This window comes from Nicotiana sylvestris, chromosome 9, assembly GCF_000393655.2.
Source record: "Nicotiana sylvestris chromosome 9, ASM39365v2, whole genome shotgun sequence".
In the NCBI taxonomy this organism is placed as follows: Eukaryota; Viridiplantae; Streptophyta; class Magnoliopsida; order Solanales; family Solanaceae; genus Nicotiana; species Nicotiana sylvestris.
Genome location: NC_091065.1, coordinates 46969680 through 46977932, shown reverse-complemented (window position 1 = coordinate 46977932; position 8253 = coordinate 46969680).

Here is an 8253-nt window from a genome sequence, read left to right as displayed (position 1 = left end):
AATGGATAAGAGTATGGAAGGGTGGTAGGTCGGGGTCTAGGGACCGAGGTGACGGTGGTGAGGGTACGGGGGGAAGTGAGGGTAGGGGTTTGGGGGTGGGGGTCTGTGTGAGGGGTAGAGTAGGGCTTGGGATAGGGGTAGGGGTGGGGGCTGGAGGGTGGGTGAGGAATAGGGTAGGAAGGTTGAAAATATTTTCCCTCCTTTTAGTAAGGAAATTATTTTCCTCCAATTGAAGGAAAATGAGTTCATGAGAAATATGTATTACAGAACATTTAACCCAACCAAACATGAAAAAGTTGAAAAATATTTTTCAGAAATTATTTTCCTTCATACAAATTACCAAACACTGATACTCAATTGCCGATTATCAGCTGATAAACCAATGAAACAGTCACAAAAGAAGAGAAAATAGGTGCAGGAGAAGAGAATGAAGCAGAGATACAGAGAAAGAAGGAACTCGGATTTTCTTATAACATGATAATTCTGTGAATTACAAATGTTATGATCTATTTATAAGTGTTGGAATCTATTTATAAGTGCTAGAATTTGAAATACAACAAAAGAAATTACAGAATTTGAATTAAAATTTGCTAACTACTTTTCCCGCCACTTTAACTCAACTAAAATTCAAATGGTTCCACCCTTAGCCACTAATATTCGTATCAATACCTCCGGATGAACAACACCCTTGTCCTTAAGGGTGAAGGAAGAAAATTGAGCTTTCAAAGCAGAGGCCAACTCCCAGGTAGCATAAGAAGAATCTGAGCTTGTCCATTTAATCAAGCAATGAGCGACAGTCCTATTACCTCTCTTAATCAATCTGCGATCAAGAACAACTTCAGGAGAAGGGAAACACTGGCTGGCTAGATTAACAATAGGAGGGTAAATAATAGTGGGAGGGATTTCATAACAAAATTTCCGTTGAGACACATGAAATGAAGGATGCAATAAGACCTCAAGAGGGAGGAGGGATTGTCTATAAGGTTGAATTTTGACGAAGACCCAGTCCCCCACTTTAAACTGTTTATCAGACATATGGGCATTATCATGGGCTTGCATTCTTTGTTGGGATCGAGTAAGGTGAATTTGGCTAGCTGAAGTTTGAACTCGCGAAGTAGTGCAACTTCTTCAATATAAGTAGAATCAGAATCGCTTGGTAATTTTGGAAGATGAAGAGGAGGAGGATATCCATATAAGAGTAAAAAGGGGAAGTTTGAAGGGCAGAGTGAAGGCTAGTGTTTTACCACCACTCAACCAAGGAGAGGAAAAGGGACCAGTCTACAAGAGAATCTGTGCAGAAGCAGCGTAGGTATGTTTTCAAGCAATGATTAAGTACCTCTAATTGGTCATCTGTTTGTGGGTGATAAGCAGTAGAAGTTTGTAAGGTAATATCCTGAGCAGTAAGGAATTCCTTCCAGAAGGTGCTGATAAAGATAGGGTCCCGGTCAATTGTGATTGAAGATGGCCATAAAGCTTGAAAATGTTATCTAAGAAAATAGGGACTAAAGATTGGGTTGTGTTGGGGTGAGATAAGGCAAGGAAGTTAGCATGTTTGGTTAGCCTATCAATGATTATCCAAAGGACAGATTTTCCTTTAGAATTTGGTAAGCCTTCAATGAAGTCCATAGTAATGTCAGTCCAAGGAAGAGTAAGGATAGGAAGTGGCTGCAAAAGACAAAAAAAAAGCAGCAGTATCATACTTGTTTCTATGATAGACAATGCACGTGTGAATGAAATTCACAATGTCAGTTCTTATACCCTTCCAATAGAAATAAGAGAGAAGCTTCCTTATAGTAACATCAATGCCAGAATGCCCACCAACAGGAGAGGAATGCCAAAGTGTGAGAATCTTAGTTCTCAGAGCAGCATCATTGCCAACCAAAAGTTTGCCATTTCTTCTAAGCTGCTGATTAATCCAGGTAAATTGCTTATGTAGAGTGTGTTGGAAAGGAGCAATGAGATTAGCAAGCTCAGGATCTGCATACCAGTTATACTGAATTTCCTTCCAAAGATCAGCACAAAACCCATAAGTAAGGACATGAGTTCAGCACCTTGAACTCTAGATAATGAATCAATAATTATATTTTCTTTTCCCCTTTTATACTGAACTTCAAAGTCAAAGGGAAGAAGTTTGGCCAACTACTTGGTCTGAGAGTCAGTGTGAAGTTTCTGCTCCAAAAGGTACTTTAGGGCCTTTTGATTAGTCTTCATAATAAAATGCTGACTTATCAAGTAGTGAGACCACTTGTTGACATCAAACACCAAAGCTAAGAGTTCTCTTTCATAGACAGAAAGAGCAACATGTCTAGGTGCAAGACCTTTGCTAATGAAAGTTATAGGGTGATCAGATTGCATTAAGATAGCACCAATACCAACACCACTTGCATCAGTTTCTACTATAAAGAGTAAGGAATAGTTTGGCAAGGCTAATACTGGAGTAAAAGTAAGGGCTTTCTTGAGCTTAGCAAATGCTTGATTAGCAGAAACAGTCCAATGAATGTTATCTTTCCTTAGCAACTCAGTCAAGGGTCTACTAATAAGTCCATAGCCCTTGATAAACTTTCTGTAATAGCCAGCTAATCCCGGGAATCCTCTAAGTTTTTTGACAGTAGTTGGAGTAGGCCATTGCTACACTGCATCTATCTTTTTAGGATCAGAGGATACACTTTGAGCAGAAATAAAATACCCCAAGTATTCAACACTAGGAACACCAAATACACACTTGGACCTCTTGGCCAATAACCAGTGCTGCACCATAACCTCAAATACCTGTTGTAAATGTTGAACATGGTCTACTAAAGTCAAACTGTAGACCAAGATGTCATTTAAAAAGACCAACACAAATCTCCTCAGGAAAGGTTGGAACAAGTGGCTCATCAAACACTGAAATGTAAAGGGTGCATTTGTCAACCCAAAGAGTATGACCAAATATTCATAGTGCCCCATGTGAGTCTTGAAGGCAGTTTTAGGAATATCCTCAGGCACCATTCTTATTTGGTGATACCCAGACCTAAGGTCAATTTTAGAAAAGATAGTGGCACCACTTAGTTCATTAAGTAAGCCATCTATAATGGGAGTAGGAAACTTGTCCTTGACTGTATATTGGTTTAGTTCTCTATAGTCCACACTCAATCTCCATGTACCATCCTTTTTTCCCACCACTACCACAAGTGATGAAAATGGACTGCTACTGTATTGGATCACCCCTTGCTATAATATTTCTTTCACTAACTTCTCAATAATATCCTTCTTTATAGAAGAATACCTATAAGGTCTAATGACTGGCTTAGACCCAGGATGCAATGGAATCCTATAGTCGAAGACACCTCTTTGAGAAGGCAGATAGTTGGTTCAGAGAATACTGCCATGTAAGTGTTGAGAATATCATGAAGAGGCTATGGTACTGCCTCATCTTTTGAAAGGTGGAGTGCATTCAGCTTAATATGTTGTAACGTCAACCATGACATGTAGCATGAAGAGTTCCACCTCTTCCCTATTGGACTTGTTAACAGCCTTTGGGCTTGATAGTCTGCAAGCATCAGAAACACCCTTCAAGATATGTTATTTACCCAAATAGTTATAGGTCATGGTAAGGGCAGAATAGTACATAGTCATTGGACCTAGAGTTCTCATCCATAAGGCACCCAGGACCAAATCATACTTCCCAACTGGAAATACAATCAAGTCAGATTCATATGATGTACCTTCTAACATCCATTGGAAATTCCTAACTACACCAGAAGTGGCTTCCATTGTGTGTTACCTAGACTGACATATCCCACCTTAATTGGAGCCACAGTGCATCCCAATCTCTTGGCTGATTCAGAGTCAATGAAGTTATGTGTACTACCTCCATCCAATAAAACTTGAATGTGCCTCTTGTCACTATAACCAGCAACATGGATGGTTTGAGCACCTTGAATTCCTGTTATAGCATACAAGGAGATGAAAGGCTGCTCACTTCCAGGAGATGACCACTCCTCACTTGGTGAATCAATCTTACTGTTGCTAACTTTATATATATATATATATATATATATATATATATATATATATATAAAGTTATCTTACCCTAAGAAATCCCTGAAAAATGTGAAAAAAGATTACTAGCGATCCTAGTTTCCTAGTTTAATACAAACTCCATATTAATATATTTACACGGCCTTCGGTTTTATGACTCAAATATCATTGCTTCAGAAAACTGGCAGGCTTATGGATAATTTTGCATTTGACTGCTCCGCTTTTGCAGCTAGCAGATCAATTTTACGGTTTGCAGAATACGCCGCCTAATATAATTAACTATATTTAAGTAATAAAAAATATTTAAAAATATTTGTGATACATTTATTTGTTTGGTACTTATTATTAAATAAAATCGTTTAAAACGCATTATCACAAAACTAAAAATTAAAATAAGAACTCTTTTACCTGTTCATTTTAGATATGCACACATATTCACAGGTGAATCATATTCATTTCTAACTTGAGTATGTTAAAATATTTTCCTAATGGATGATAGTGAAAGTTGAAACGAAAACCTCTATCTATTACGATAACATCTTGAATCATGTAAATTAGCCCGTTTAAAACTTCGCCGTATTTTTATTGTATTACGGAAAAGGTCCAAATATGCCCTTGTATTATACAAAATTGAGCACATTTACCTTTCGTTAGTACTTTAGTTCATATATGTCCTTATCGTCACATAGTTGGTCCATATATATCCTTAGCGTCACATTGTTGGTCCATTCCCTTTTCGAAACGGAATCCACCCAAACTAATTAGCTCTTTCTTTAATTGTATTAAAGTGTATTACAAACACTCTTCTTTTTATTAGTCATTTTTTTCCTTACCTTTCTCTTTTCTTTCTTCTTTTTTCTTTTCTTATCTTTTTTTTCTTTTTCTTTTTCTTTCTCCCATATCCGATTTCCTCCATTGTTGATGCCTTCACCAATTTCACGTGAATTTATTCTTAAAAATCGAACCTACACCACCAAGAGCTTCCAAGCGAGAAGACTCTAGTTGTTCTGAAAAGGAGATGAAAATTGTCGGAGAAATTTTTTCGGTGGTGTTAATTTGGTGAATGTATGATATGGTTATTCAGATTTTGAAGGTATTATTCACTGTGGAGTTTTAGATCTGAAGGGAACAAGACCTTCAAAATCTGATTAATCATATCCTACCTTCGCCCAATTAACACCACCGAAAAAATTCCTCCGATAAGTTTCATCTCCTTCAGGTCAGAAGAACCTGTGGGGTTTGTGATAGTAAAATTAGCAGGAATTCATGAGTTTTGTCAAATTAAATTGGTGATGAAAATGAAAAAGGTATCAGCAATGGAGGAACTCGGATATGGGAAAAAGAAAAAGGAAAAAAAAAAAGAGAAAGGTAAAGAAAAAGAAGTACTAATAAAAAGGAAATAATGTTTACAATACATTTTAGTACAATTAACGAAAGAGCTAATTAGTTTGGGTGGATTCCGTTTCAAAAAGGGAATATATGGACCAACTATGTGAAGATAAGTGCATATATGGGCTAAAGTATTAACGAAGGGCAAATGTACTCAATTTCGTATAGTACAAGGGCATATTTAGATTTTTTCCCGTTTGTATTATAGATCTGCAACTAATGGATTAAGCTGTTTTAAAATTGGACGAGTTCTCCGCAGTTATAATCTTTCAATATCTCCATCTTTAGCAAACAAAATTATGATTAATGTTACTGCCTTTCATACCCCAAAAAAAAAAGGTATTTAAGAGAACCTTCACTTACGATACAAGCTGTGGTTAGTTCTACCCGTGATATATGTAGACTAACCTTACTTTTGAGTCTTTTGATCATGATGAATGAGACTTTTGCTTTTCATAAGCTCCTTTCTTATCACTGGACCCTTTTTTACGGTCTTTTGAAATTCTAAAGTGTGGCTGTCCCAAACCTAAAAAGCAATCCAAAAAAATAAACAAAAAGTTGCGCAAATTAGGCTTAAAAGATTTAGTGGAGATTTGTCTCTCCCCTTTTTATCCTTGACCTCATTTTTCTAAAAAGACCTAAATTTGAAATAGGAGAGTCAACGATACAACTTTTACAAGCAAAAGCGATGCCCAATTTATTTGGATTCAACCATGGCATTCTAGAATATTCATTGATCATTCAACTTCTACATTTGTCTATTAAAAGCTCTTTCGAATATGTAATGCAAATTAATATTTTAGCGAAGAGTCACGAATGAGAGAAAATATACGATGAAGTTGACGTGAAAATATTTTGTTTCCAATTAATGAATAGTGTATGATTATGCTTATTAATATTGTCTATTGACACTCAATGAGTAGAGTTATCATATATCGATAGCAGAAACATAATAGAATAGTGGAGTTGTATACAAACTGATTCGCCGCCGCTACAAAAAAAAATAAAAAATAAAAAAATTAATGCATTGTGACACTAAGGGCTGGTATCTATAAACGTCTGAAATGGGAAAGTGACGATAAAAGACAAAGCGAAAAGGATCCGAGATATTAGTGTCCCTTTGCTCAATGAAAAGAAGGATTCTTTAGCAAGAACGCGATAGTGGAAATGGATCCGAAGTCGGCAAAATGGTTCTTACTATTTAGAGAATGAACTACTTTTCCTTTGATTTTCATCTTCCCGTGCATTTTTAAATATTTTTCATTAAAAATAAAAGCTCAGTATTATACGTTTTAGGGAAAAAGATCAAAACTATCCATGTACTATCTTTGAACAATCTTGACATTCGTTAAACTTTTAGAGATCGTTTGGTAGAGGCGGATCCAGGATTACAAGGAGAGGGGTGCACAATTACAAAAATGTGATTCTAGAATTTATATTTGACGGGTTTAACCTTCAAGTTTTTACTATGAATTCATTACCATTTAGAAATAATAGATTAAAATTATTATTTTTTTCTTATAATTTTAGTGATATATATATTATATATGTGTGTGTGTGCGTATATCTGTATTTCGTATCAAAAATATTGGTATCATTGTACCATGCTACATGATTCACTGCTATTACTTTTAATTATATAAATTTTTGTGATGACAAAAAGGAAATAAAGGATTTCAATGTGTTAGATTTGAAAATTTTGAATGAATAAATCAAACAAAAAAAGAAGGAAAAAGAAGGGGGAAAAAAAGACTTAATTAAACACAAGAAGGGACACTAGACATGCCTACAAACCGAGAATTGAACATCTAACACAAGAAGGTGCCCTAAATATTTATTGCACAATGGAACTCTTTGAGCTTGGGTGCACACACATATATTTAAGCATATTTTAAAAAATATAAAATAAATATATATGGTATAGAGAGAGGAGCATGGGTGCATGTACGTACCCCATGCTCCAATACATACGTACGCCTCTATCGTTTGGTACGCGGATTAAATTATTCCCGAATTATAGTCCTGAGATTATAAACTCCGAACTAATTTATTCCACCTGGGAAGTGAGATAAAGTAATCCCAAGTTTGATGGAATAAAGTGTGATAGGTGGGATTACATTTATATTGTGTTTGATTGACGGTATAAATTTATCCTAGGATAAACTTATACTGTCAACCAAACAAAATATATATTTAATCACATACTTTATCCCACCTTATACCGCTTACCAAAAACCCCTTAGGCTAATTTTCCCCCGCCTTTAGGCAAAAGTCTTTGTTGCCAAGCTATTGACTCCTCACGAAGTTCCACCTAAGGGTAATCATAACCATAATCAAAAGTTACAGAAGTAACAATGGCAAATACGAGACAATTAACTAACAGAAAGAATACAAATGAATCAAAAGTGTAACGTATTGCAAAATATCGATGCCTGAATTCACTAGAAAAATTAAATACTTGGACTCTTGTACTCTAAACGATATCATCCTTTTGGGAGATAAACTCTCAATGAAACATTTTTTTATTTGATAATGCAGATGCACCTCTTTCGTGTATTTTTGGTATAAATGGATCTTTTGCTAAAAGGTAAATGCATTTACTTTTGCTGATAAATTGCCTCCACTTAGAATGGTACTGTTGGTGTCATCCATAAATATTTTTGATGGATCGCATAAATCACTTCCAACATCAGATGCTTACTGCGCGCTTAAAATCTGAGGTGAGGCTCAAAACATGTTGAACGCTTCGTCTCACTTAATGAACGCTTTAGTGTTGTGATCAAGGCTCTAAGGCATACTTTTCCTTGCTAACAAGTATAATCCAAAACATGTGACACTAAACAT